The sequence below is a fragment of the Rhinolophus hipposideros genome, assembly GCF_964194185.1.
Source record: "Rhinolophus hipposideros genome assembly, chromosome: 21".
Lineage (NCBI taxonomy): Eukaryota > Metazoa > Chordata > Mammalia > Chiroptera > Rhinolophidae > Rhinolophus > Rhinolophus hipposideros.
Genome location: NC_138067.1, coordinates 43,481,692 through 43,495,230, shown reverse-complemented (window position 1 = coordinate 43,495,230; position 13,539 = coordinate 43,481,692). Strand labels below are relative to the sequence as shown.

At 43.4% G+C, this 13,539-nt stretch overlaps 1 long non-coding RNA gene across 2 annotated transcripts in view; it reads right to left on the bottom strand.

Annotated features, from left to right (window-relative positions):
- Window positions 1-3,712: 3,712 nt before the first annotated feature.
- Window positions 3,713-13,539, bottom strand: part of LOC308489463 — a 13,652-nt gene continuing 3,825 nt past the window's right edge. The window contains exon 3 of one of the 2 annotated variants that reach the window (XR_013992103.1): window positions 3,713-5,087. This is a non-coding gene — a long non-coding RNA (uncharacterized lncRNA). The remainder of the gene's footprint in view (window positions 5,088-13,539) is intronic. The other variant, XR_013992102.1, reaches the window with a different exon arrangement.

The following is a 13,539-nucleotide window of genomic DNA, read 5'->3' as shown; positions in this document are numbered from 1 at the left end:
GTCCCCGAGGAGGTGCTGCGACAGCCGCTTTCGCGCCACCTAGAGGGTTGGAATTTTCAGTCTCACCCTCGACCTCCAGGGAGGGGACAGGAACTGGAAAATGAGTTCAATCAAGAACGGCCGATGATTTTATCAATCACGCCTGTGTAAGGAAGTTTCCATAAAAACCCAAAACATGGGGTTCTGTAGTCACACAACAGCCTAGCCAACTGTCCCTCCATGTCTTTCCTTAAGGAAAGAAGAGTCTGTGAGATTGTGCCTTTCTGGGACTCTGTTCCATCCTTGTGTTTACACCTTATGTCTCTCTGTCTGATCCCCCAAAAGATGGTTTGCAGCCAAAGACGGGTAAGATATCTCACGGGAGATACAACCTAAGCCAGGCGGAACCGAGTGGGGACCCCTAATGAGCTGCCTTAGAAGAATAAGGGAAGGGGCCTTGCCTCCCCTTCCCCCGGCCTGGGAAAGTCTGTTGCGCGCCCTGGCTTTTCCCTTGCAGCTGTTTGTGAGAGAAGTCATGAGGAGAACAAAGATCAGTTCTCTCCACTTATCTCTACGGAGCTGTTACAATATGAGAGACTTGACCCTGAGAAGGTACAGACTTTAGGTAAGACATCATGGGAACTTGTGCTTCAGCTGTTTGAAGGTTAAAATAATTGGCTTGGGATGTTTCTATAACGTGACAAGTGAGTCTCACAAACCGTGCCAAAACCACTGCTACTCCCTTGTATACTTATCAATAAAAGCCTCCAGTCGGCTTTATTCTGGGCTCCAGTCCTCTGAGACTGAGAGACCCCTGGCCTTCAGAGAGATTTAACAGCATTAAGTCTCTGTTTGTTTCTTAAAAACTTAACCCAAACCGCCCCTTCTCGCCTCCTCACTGCCCTTGTTGCGTGGGACGCGACAGGGTTCGGAGAGCTTCCAGGTTGGTGGTCACATGGCGATGTGGGGACAGTGGCGCTCAGAGAGGACATGCAAGCTCTGCGCCCTTTCCCCATGCCTGGGGCTGTGCAGCCCTTCCATCTGGATGTTCTAGAGTTACGTCCTTTTATAATAAACCCGTGGTCTAGTAACATGTTTCTCTGGGTTCTGTGAGCTGCTCTAGCAAATTAACCCAACCCAAGAAAGGGGTCCTTGGAACCTTCAAATCAGCTGGTCAGAAGCACAGGTGACAACCCAGACTTGCAATTGATGTTTGAAATGGGGGTGGGGGGCAGTCCTGTGGGACTGAGTTCTTAACCCGTGAGATCTAACGATATCTCCAGGTAGGTAGTGTCAGAATTGAGTTGAATTGTAGGACTCCCAGCTGGTGTTGGGAATTGCTTGGTGTCCCCACTAAAATGTCTAAAATTTGAAAGACCTAGTCTGGCAAGGAGGTGGAGCAATTGGAGCTCACCTATATGGTTGAAGGGGACACAAAATGGTCCAGCTACTCTGGAAAAGTTTGTCTGCCTCTTACCAAGTTAACACACACTTGTACGACCCAGCAATCACACTCCTGGATATTTCACCAAGAGAAAAGAAAGCGAGCATGGCGGGTCCATACCAAGACTTGTATACAACAGTTCACAGCTGCTTTATTTGTTATAACCAAATGCTAGAACGCACTCAAATGTCTGTGAACCGAGGAATGGATCAGCAAACTGCAGCACATCCAGACTGTGGAACACTGCTCCACACTAAAAAGGAATGAGCCACGGAAGCACGCAGCTGCGTGGACGAACCTCAAAATAATTCTGCTTAGCAATGAAGCCAGAACAAAAATAGAACATTTGGTGTGATTCCATTTATAGGAAAGTCTAGAAAATGCAAACTAATCTACAGTGACAGAAAGCAGGTCGGTGGGTGCCTAGGGATGGGCGTGTGGTGGGGTAGGAAGGGAAAGGAAGGAGGAATTACAAAGGGGCACAGGAGACTTTTGGGGATGGCAAAATGTTCATTATTTAATTGTAGTGATGGCTTCACAGAGGTGCACATATGTCAAAACTTACCAAATTGAACAATTTCAAATATGTACAATGTATTATATGTTCATTTACAGCTTCATGAAGCTGTAAATAAATAAATGAAAACAAACTCATGAACTGTATGCTTAAAATTTGTACCATAGGGGGCCAGCCCGGTGGCTTAGGCCATTCGAGTTCCGTGCTTCTAACGCCGAAAGCTGCCGGTTTGATTCTCACATGGGCCAGTGGGCTCTCAACCACAAGGTTGCCGGTTCGTGGGCTGAGCCCCCTGCAACTAACAACAGCAGCAGGACCTGGAGCTGAGCTGCGCCCTCCACAACTAAGACTGAAAGGACAACAACTTGACTTGGAAAAAGTCCTGGAAGTACACACTGTTCCCCAATAAAGTCCTGTTCCCCTTCCCCAATAATAATAATAAAAAAAGTTGTATCATATACTTTAAAAGGATGGGTTTTATTGTCTGGAATTATTTGGTTTTATGCAAATGGTACCTCAATAAACCTGACTTGTGAAAATAAGATGGCTACAAACTTGCTGCCAGTAGATACCGAAGGCCTGGAGACCTAATGCCGAGCATAGTGATTATAAGCAACAGTACTGTATTATGAACTTCAAAGTTGCTAAGAGACTAGATCTTAATTGTTCCTACCATGAAAGACAAATGATGATACCGCGATGTGATAGCAGAGTTAGCCAACCCCAGGTGGTTGCAATGTATAAATATATCACGTCAACGTGCTGTACACCTTAAACTTGCACCATGTTATATGTCAATCATATCGCAATTTTTGAAAGTGAATGGATAGCCACCTCGTCATGGGGCTCTTCACTGGCATCCTTTAACATGTCCTTTGACACAAACTAATAAATGAAAATAAATGGAAGTAAAGTTAAGTGAAAGTGAAGTACTTCCCTGAGTTCTGTGAGTTGCCATAACAAATTATTAAACCTGAGGACCCGGTCGTGGGAATTCCCGATTTATAGCCAGTCAGTCAGAAGTACAGGTGACAACCTGGGACTAGCGATTGGTGTCTGAAGTAGGGACAGTCTTATGGGACTGAGCCTGTGGAACGGAGACCTGTGGAAACTGCATTAACTCTGCTAACTCTGGGCAGTGTCAGATTGGAATTTTTGAACACCCAGATGGTGTCTAGAGATTTGGAGAATTGGTCTGTGGGCTGGGGGTGGCTGGGGCAGGACACAACCTACATGTTTGGCTATAGAAGAGTTGTGAGTAGAGCCCTAGGATTGGTCTAGGACCATTATCTGTCAGATGTCAGGTGGTCTGGATACGTGACTCCTTCAGGGGGTAATCAGAAGATTATCTGGAGGTCTAATATACCTCCAGGCATTGACAGAGGAGTGGAACATTCAAATGTTTAATTTCCCAGGCTAGTTAAAACAAAAGCAGAATCATTTCCTCACACCTCAACCTACTTGATTTCAGTAATTGAGCCACTTGACTACAGTGACTCCATTTTATTTCTTCACTCTATTCCTCACCCGCATTCCCACATCTGCTGCCCTCATCATCTCTCACCCACACGCTCCCGCCAGCCCCCAGTGCCACCTAGGGGGCACTCTCCCTGTCTCATAGCTTCCCTTTCTCCTTACCACCAGTGGTGGGCTGAAGAATGTTCCCCAGTGGAATCCAGGTCTGAATCCCCAGAAGCCCTGTTCTAAAATTTGTACACATTAGGTTTTGATGTATAGAGTGATTTAGTGATGACACAAGTGTCAATCTTTTTGAAATAAGATTTTTATTATTTACATTTCCCGAGAGGCAAGGCGCTGCCAGGCCAGGCAGGGCCACTGGGGGAACACCAGGTTTGGTCCGGAGGTGAGGAGGGCTAGCCAGGGCCTTTATTGGAGTTCTCGAGGGGAAGGCAAATCAGAACAGGGTGAGTAGTTTACGATCAGCTACTTTGTCTAATTCCGGGGTCTTTGGGCCAGAGGGGTAGTTTCTAGTCTCCAGGTACCTGGCCCTGGGATGATTTAGGGCAGGAGAAATATTGACTGGGTATGTGAGAATGAGATAAAAGGGGTGGTTGGGGAATGGACTCAGGATTGGTTGGTTTGCATCTGAAAGGCTTGCTAGCCGGAAGGTTGTTGTTATCTTTAAGGGTTAGCTAGCCCTGGGAGGGCAGTCTCTGCCTGGATGCTTGAGGCCTTCCAAAATGTCAAAACATCGTGAGATACAGAAAAATTTAAAAATGATTACTATGCCGGAGAATGTGTTACCTCACGTGGTAAAAGGGACTTTGCAGACATGATTAAATTAAGGATCTTGAGCTGGGGAGAGGATCCTGGAATATCCAGGTGGATCCAATGGGATCAAAGGATCTCATATAGTAGGAGATATTATGGAAGAGAGAGCGAGTGGACTCATTTCAGACTTCTGGCTTCCAGAACTAAGAGAATAGATGTGTGTGGTTTTAAGTCACATAGTTTTGGGCGATTTGTTGCAGCAGCCATAGGACACAATGCAGTCGTATTTCAGAGTTGACTGAGAAGCAGGGAACCAGCGATGGGAACATGTTTGGGGTGGGGTAGACCCAGGTTAATTCTGATGCTCCCAGCCTCTGGCATCTGTGGCCCTGTCCCCTTACCTACTACCCCTCTGAGCTAGGGTCGAGGGACTCCAGTCCTGGAACCTAAAGAGAGACACAGTCCTAGTCTTGCCTCAGTTTGCCAAGATTATAGAGTCATTGGCAAAGCAGAGGCCAGGGCGTATGTGGCCCGTATACGCTCCCCAAACATGGAAAGGATGATAGTGCAAATGCCATCTTATATCTTGCTGTTTTATACACGATTTTAGGCACAAATAACCATTTGCCATGATGCTTCCAGATCTTCGTTCAACATAACTTTTAATGCCCGCCTAAGAGTATAATGGCTGCATTATAATTTACTTCCTCAGTTCCCTGTTGTTGGACATTTGGTTCATGTCCAAGTTTTCACTGGAATAATTATGTGTGTGCCCAGTGCCATTTCTGCATTCTGGTTCGGTTCCATCATCTTCAGAGCTGAGTCTCTGTCTGGTCAGAGGAAGAAATACTTCAGTCTGCAAATTATTTTCTTTGTGCGTACCCCCAAATCGCATCCATGTGGTGTAGAGAGAATCTACAGAAAAGCAAAAGACAAAAAGAAAAACCACTGGTGGTTCCGCCACCATTATTTGCTCTAGGTGTTTCTAATAATTTAAAAAATATAAATAGTTTTCTTCAGTTTCTTGTTGAGAGTACATTACACAGCATTTCTGCATCCTGCTTATTTTCATTTAATAATATAGCATAAAAACATTTTCCCCATTACATTTTAAATGATTGCATTACATTCCCTAATGTTGCTATTCCATATTTCAGAGCCTTTTCTCTAAAGCTTATTATTATAAATATATAAAGTTTGCTATTATAAATATTTGTTATACCCAATTTTGGTTTTTTCTTTTACTGTTACAAATAACTCAATAGAGAAAATCTTTGTGCATAAACTTTTGTGCAGATCTTATGTTATTTCCTTCAAACAGAGTCCCGGAAGAAGAATTCCTGGATACGAGTATCAAGTCAGTTTTTAGGTTAAAATGAGTGTTAAAATAACTTCCACTCATTCACAATAAGCATAGTACGACAGGGTTGGTCTCATCACATCCTCACTATTACTGAATTTCATCATTGTATTAGAGCATTGTGAAAAGAAGGTCAGTGAAAAGTTGAATCTCATTTTTATTTATATATTCATTAACTGAGTCAATAAATATTTATTGAGCACCTGCTACATGGCCAGCACTGTTCTAGACATTGGATGAAGCAATGGACAAGAATAGACAGAAACTCTCAACCTTGGAAGTTCATGTTCTAGTGGGCGAGGGGACAGGAGATGGACAATAAACAAGTAAATAAATATGCTGAACAGATCATTTAATGACATGTCCTATTAAGAGATTTAATAATGAAGATAAATGTTTTCCCACAACTCTTAATCCACTGTAGTTCTGTCTTGGGACTTAATGTGTTCATATCCTTTGCTCCTTTTTTATCTGTATAGTAGTGTTGCATTTTCTACTTCTTTACCCATTTATCGCATCTATGGTAGGAATAATAGTAGTATCATGTATTGAACATTCGTTCTGTGACAAATATTCTACTAAATGCTCTACTCGCTTTGATTTCAGGCAATTTTGCCCAGTAGGTAGGATCGTCATTTCATAGATATATAAATTGAGGATCAGACAGGTTAAGTAACTTGCCCAAAGTCACACAGCTTTGATTGCCCAACTGGGATTCAAATGCCCAGGTTCTTAACCACCAGACAACTCTGTTTCTAAAAAGCCTGAGACATTAATTAGTTGTCTTATGTGATAATTTGTTTCCTTGGCAATAACAGTTTTTAAAGTTTGTATTAGACTCCAGTGTGTGAGTATATATGCATATATGAGAATACGTTTCACAAGCAGACAGCTTGATGTATTGATTTCAAATGGACACACCAATTATCCAGCACCCAGATTTAAAAACAAAACAAAACCCACGTGCTTATGCTCTGCACACTCCCCTCCAAGTTACCATGGCCATGACTTCTCATCTCTGGTAATCACATTTTAACTGCCAGCTCTGAATTCCTAAAAGGCGTACTTATGAAATGCCTTTGTGAAACCCACAGAGGTTCGTTAGCACGCCCACTCCTCTTTTCCCTTTATATTAAAGGTCTAATAAAACCCACGGCTTTTTGCATTCAAGGAGTGCAGACTCTTTGTCTCACTTAAACTGATAGCAGTTGTGCAGACATGCAAGCACAAAGCCAGAAGATGACATAGGGACAACTGGATGGATGCATAAAGGGCCGCAAGGTCACAGGGAACCGAGCAGTACGGTCCCCTAGGGGCTGTGAGGAACGTCATGGGCCAGTGGGGAACATTTCAGCGCCAGCTTTGAAAGCTAAGTCTATTGTCACAGACAAAGGGGGCTAGATGATATTAGTTATTTTACTCCCGTGTGAGATTGGTCCCATATTGCAGCAGGCAGCCTCCAAAACGGCCCCAATAATCCCCACAGCCTAATGTTCACATCTTTGTGTAGTCTCGCATACAATTAAATTAAATTTAACTAACTAAATGGGGGCTGCCATATTGGACTACGCAGGACAAGAACACTAACAAGCATACTTAATGGTCACCTGACACTCTAGGCATAGGCAGGCAAATTTTTGTCTGTGAAGGACCAGATAAATAGTTTAGGCTTTGCAACCATATGGTCTATGGCTCACCTCTGCTGCGGTGCTGCACAAAGAGCTACAGACAACATATAAATGAATGGGCATGACTGTGTTCCAATAAAACTTTATTTATAAAAATAGGCAGCGGTCTGGATTTATCTAGCAGAAGGCAACATGCCAATTCCTACTCTAGGGAAATGTTTGACCTACTATTTTATACTTCCTTTGACTTAACTTTTTTCTTAATTAAGGGTCCCCACTCTGTAAAGCCAGGTGTTAACTTGTTTAAAATCAATTAATTGAAATGACTGTTTTTCAAGTATAAAGACAGTCCCAAAAGTTATTGCCCAAAGGTCATTAGCTGTTTCTGTCTCTTACTCCCTCATCTCATTCTGGACTTCTCTCTTTCCCTGCCTTTATATCTATCCATTAGTTTCTCATGTCCTCCCTTGAGCAAGTCTGTCATTCTTTTGGTTCTCTCATTAATGTGTTACGTCAACCTTTGTCATGTGCTTACTGTATGTTACTGTATGGGTTGTGTTTTTAACTGCTTTTCGACAATTATACTTTCGGTGATACCTTCTGAAATAATGTTTAAATGCATAAAAGAAAATGTGTAGGATAATGAAACCAACTAAAACACACTTATCAAAATATTTAAAAGATGCATTTTTGATATATATACTTCTTTATTAACATTAAACAATAAGAATTAGCAGCAGGTCTAGTGGCTAATGTAATTTCAAAGTGGTGAGGAGGGTGAACAATATTTCAAATATCTGCAACTACTGTGACATGATTTGGAAATAGCTGTGATTCCTATCGCTAGAAGAATAGATTCCAGAATAAACAAAGTCACAGGTATTGCCAATGCTATTGTGGTTTGTTACCCACGTTATAGCTGTAATTGTATGCGTGAACCACTGCTGTGTAACAAACCGCTGCAAAACTTGATGGCTTAAATCAATAGTAATCATTTATTTTGCTCTTGAATCTGTAATTTAGGTGGAGCTCGGTGGAGACAGCTGTTCTTTGATCCATGAGGCAACACCAGAGATGGCTCCTCTGGGAGCCGGGGGATCCACCTTCAAGATGGCTCACTCACATGGCTGGCAAGTGGGTGCTGGCTGTGGACTAACTGCTCAGCTGGGGCTGGGAGCTGAGGGCTGGGGTTTGGGGGCCTCAGGTCCTCTCCATGGGAGCTTTCCTGTGGGCTCTTGGGCTTCCTCACAGCATGGAGGCTGAGTTCTAAGAGAGTTTGTTCTAAGAGAACAAGGCAGAAGTGCATGGCATTTTTATGACATAGCCTCAGAACTCACATAGCATCACTTCCATCGAAAGCCATTGTCCAACGCAGTCACCCAGATTCAAGAAATAGAGATACAGAGTTCATCTCCCCCTGGGGAAGTGGCGGAAGAGCATGTGGAATGGGAGACATGATTGAGGTCATATTTGGGAAGTATAGTCATCCACAAAAATGGAATGAAATGCCAGATTTCAGTTGGAGGTTAGTGAAAAGAAGGATGTGATTTTTTTTTCCTTATGTAAGTGTATGGACCCAAAGCCCTCCCTTCTGCACTCTTATCTACCTGGCAAACTCGTGGCTCCTCAAAGTCATCTCCTTTGCTTACCTTAATGACTCACAACCCCTGCCCCAGTAGAAACATTTGCTTCCACCTCTGTGTATCCACAACATTGGTTCAAACTTTTATTTGCATCCTTAGCGTTACCTAAATTTTTAAATTAACAACCAAAAATGTAGAGAGAAGATATGAACACTTTTTTCTTTAAAAAGTTCCAGAGACATACTGTGCAAATAGTGTCTACAGTTAACAATATGGTATTGTGTACTTAAAATTTTGATAAGAGTGTAGATATTGTGTTAAGTGTTCTTACCACCAAGACCAAAAACAATACACACACACACACACACACACACACACACACACACACACACACAAAGGGACACCACTAGGAAAGGTTCGGAGGCGATGGGTATATTTATTACCTGGATTGTAGAGATGGCAACATAAGTGCATACATATGTCCAAACAAACCAAATTGTATATATTATGTACAGTGTTTTTTATACAAATTATTATTAGATAAAATAAAACTGGAAAAAATTAAGTGTGTTGCCTATAACCAGAATATTAAAAAAATTCAAATGATGTGGATTTCACATTTCATGCCCACTCCTATTTTTTGCTACTATAAGTTTGTTTTATATCTTTGCGTACCTTTTTCAGAGCCTACATACACGTATGTATTTGCCTCAGAAAGCAGCTTTGGATTGTTACTGCTATTTTTTTTCTTTTATAAATGGTATCACACTGCACTTGTTAACCCGGAACTTGCTTTTTTCAGTCAACAATACATCTTAGAGCTCTTTCTCTGCCGGTCCATGCCTCTTTGTCATTCTTTTTGACAGTTATGTCGTATTTGGCAGGATGGATGCACCCTATTTATTAATCCACTCCCTGCTGATGAACGTTGAGGTAGTTTCCAATTTTTGTGGCTTTTATGTAAATGATGATCAAAGACAAATAAGTAAATGAAGGACAGAGATGGCTCTGGTGGCAGAGATGTTGCCTCCAATTCAGTAAAAGGTTTGCACAAATGTCTCTTGCCCTCTAGATAAAATCCAGTGAAAGATCTGGATTTGGTGGCACAGCCCTTGGGCACAATGCCTACCGGCCTGAGCTCAAGTCCCAGCCCTCTCACTTCCTGCATTTGTGGACACGGGCAAGGATTGCAACCCCTCTGAGCCTCTATTTTCTTTTCTATACAATGAGCTGATAATAATATCTGCCTCTGAGAGTTGTTATGACAACGCATGACGCCTGGTAAGTGGTCATCATAGTATAAACACTCAAAAAATGCTGCTACTTTTCTTATCAAGTTAGACATATCCCTACCCTCCAATCCGGCAATCCCACTCCCACATATTTACACAAGAGCCATGAAAGGTTAGATCCATCTTATACATAGGTGTTCACAGAAGCTTTATGGGTAATCACCCCAAATTGAAAAAGACCCAACAGGAGATGGATGAACAAAATATAGTCCAGCCATACAATGGAATGCACCTCAGCAATAAAAAGGAACACACTACTATTGATACACTGAACAGTACAGATGTATCTCAAAATCATCATCTGTGCAAATGGAGTCAAACTCCAAAGACAATGACTTTATGATTCCATTCACACGAAGTTCTAGAACGGGCTAAATTAATCAATAGTGAAGGAATGCAGATTGATGGTTGCCTGGGGATGGGGGTGGATTGGGAAGGGGTGCAAAGGACCTTTCTGAGAACAGAAATGTTCTCTGTCTTAATTGGGGTGGTGCTTGCATAGGCATATGCATTTGTGAAGACCATCAAACTGTCCTTGTAAGATCTGTGCATGTGACTGTATGTAAATGATACCCCCATTAATAGTGAAGTGAAATATTGTTATTAATATGGTGGTCCTTGCTGCTTCCTTCTTTATGTCCACACCAACTAGTCTGCCAGGATGGAGGCCTGTTTGTTTGTTGAGTGGTGAATGAATGAGTGAATGAATGAATGAATGAATGAGGTGTGAAGCAGCATCTTAGGCTCATGAAATTTTCCTTCCTGAGCCCTTCATACCCCAGTGGCCCTTTGATTTTATAAAGGAGGAGGAGGCTGGGTGCCTCCCTGCTCACCCTGGGCAAGGCCCCACCCCCCATAGATGCTCAGAGCCTTCTGGTAATCTCACCCCTGCGCAATGCCCCCGTCACTCCAGCCTCACTCCTCCAATCACTGAGCACTGAGCACCTTCTATGTGCAGACACCAGGAACAAGGCAGGCAAAAGATCCTGCCCTCAAGGGCTCCATAAACATACATGCAGCACGATGTCAGGGAGAGCTGAATGCAATAAAGTAAAACAAAATGGGGTAAGGGCCTGGAGAAGGCAAAAGTTGGGGCTGCAGCTTTGGTGGCCAGGGAACGCGGCTCTGGGAAGGCCACACAGGAGCAGAGGCCTCGTTGTAGCAAGGAGGTCAGCCAGCTGGAGATCTGGGCATTCCCTAGAGGAGGACAGGTGGTGCAAAGGCCCTGGGCAGTTTCCGATGTACGCAGTGTGTTCAAGGAACAGGAACAAAGCCTGTATGACTGCAGGGGGATGAGCCAGGGGGACAGGGCCAGAGATAAGGGCAGAGGAATATAAAGCAGCAGATCATTTGGGGTCTTGTGGGCCATGGGAAAGACTTGGACTTTTACTCTGAGTGAGATGGATGCTGTAGGAGAGTAGAGAGCAGATAAGGGCTGGGACTTGACTTAGTTGTTAACAGGCTTTCCTGGCTGCCATGGCAAGAAGAGACAGAGAAGGAAGCTACTGCACCAGTCCAAGCAAACAGTGATGGTGGGAGCAGTGGTGATAAGAGGTGGTCAAGCTCTGGGAATATTTTGAAAGCTGACAGAGGGATGTGGAGGTGTGAGAACAAGACAGAAGTCAACAACTACTCTGAGGTTTTGGGCCTGAGCCACTGAGCTGGGGAGGCAGTAGGTGGGGCAGGTAGAAGTTGCCTAAATCTTCCAAGCTGTTTCACACCTGCAGGCCTTTGTGCACTCCATCCCTCCTGGCCTGGAATGCATTCCCTATTCCACTAACCACCCCCAGCCTCAGCCTCGCCCCTGCTCTCGTCACAGTTAAACCCAAATATCACCTTCTACAGAAGCTTCTCTGTAAGCGACCCTGGCTCAACATGGCATGTCCTCTTGCATCCCCACAACACCCTGCCCTTCTGCTTCTCCCAAATGGGTGGTCAGGGTCCATCTGCTGGAACTTGTGCCAAGTGGGCAACACTTGAATGACTGGGGAGGGGCCATGGCTTTCATCCAGCAGTGAAGGCATCAACAGGAAATGGCCTCGAATTCTTTCCTTCATTCGGAAAATATTTATTGTGCCAGGAACTCTAGAAGGCACTGGGAAGAGAGCAGGGAACAGGAGAACCAAATAGATCTGGGTCCTTTTGGGGCTTTACTGAGAGAGACAACAATAACCAAAACAAAGAAGTGAAAGATCTAATGGATCACATGGTCATACCGAGAAAAGAGAGAAAAGAGAGAGATTTCATATGTGAGATGGGGACTAGGAGAGATGCAGTTATTAACAAGGTAATCAGGGAGGGCTTTCCTGAGGAGGTGACATTTGAGCTTTGATGTAAAAGAGGTAAGCAAGGAGCCACGTGGATATTGAAGAAGGAACAGCCAGTGCAAAGGCCCTGAGGTAGGACCATGCTTAGAATATGGGAATAACTTGGAGGCCATTACAGCCAAAGCTTGTGAATAGGGGGTTAGAGAGGGTAGGAGCTGAGGTTCAGAGAAGAAATGACTAGAGAGGGGAGGGGCGGCAATCTTACAGGGCCTTGGGGGCCACAGTGAGGACGTTACTTTTACTTTGAGTGAGATGAGAGCCATGGAAGGGTTCTAAGCAAAGGAGCAATGGGATCTGACTCCAGTTTCAACAGGATCACCATAATAATAGCAATAATAATTGACATTTATGCAGCAATTCCTGTCGTTGGCCTTCCAATGTTGAAGGACCTTCTGTGTATTCAGTCGTCTAATCCACCCTCTTAAGCATTCTAGACACTTCTGTCTCCCTCAGCCCCCATGCCAAAACATAGCTTGAAGCAAATTTTCAGTGGCTTTACTGAGATAGACTTTACACACCGTACAATTCACCTATTTAAAGTGTACAGTTAAGTGGTTTTTAATATATTCACCAAGTTGTGCAACCATCACCACAATCAATTTTAGAACATTTTCATCTCCTTTGTGAGAAATCCTTTAGCTGCCCCCATCCCAAGGCAACGACTAATCTGCTTTCTGTCTGATTTGCCAATGTGGGACATTTCCTATAAATGGGATCCTACGAGGTGTGATAAAAAAAATACGGTGAATGTTTAAATTTAGAAAAATCTATTACAGTAAAAGACGCATTGCCATTAATCCCCCTCAAAATACTCCCCTCACTTTGAACACACTTATCCCATCATTCTTGCCACTTTCTGAAGCCGTTCTGGAAGTCCTCTTTCGTGAGTATCTTTAGTTGCGCTGTTGTTGTGGCTGCCTCAATGTCCTGAATCGATTCAAAACATATACCTTTCATGGTCATTTTGACTTTGGGGAAGAGCCAGAAGTTGCACGGTACCAAATCAGGTGAAAAAAGTAGATGAGGACACACCGTAATGTTTTTATTTGACAGATATTGCCGTACCAGAAGCGATGTGTGACACGGAACATTGTCATGATGGAGGATGAAACCGTTTGCCCATTTCTCAGGCCGTTTTTATGCACATCATTTCTTAAATGCTCTAATAAGCCCTTAT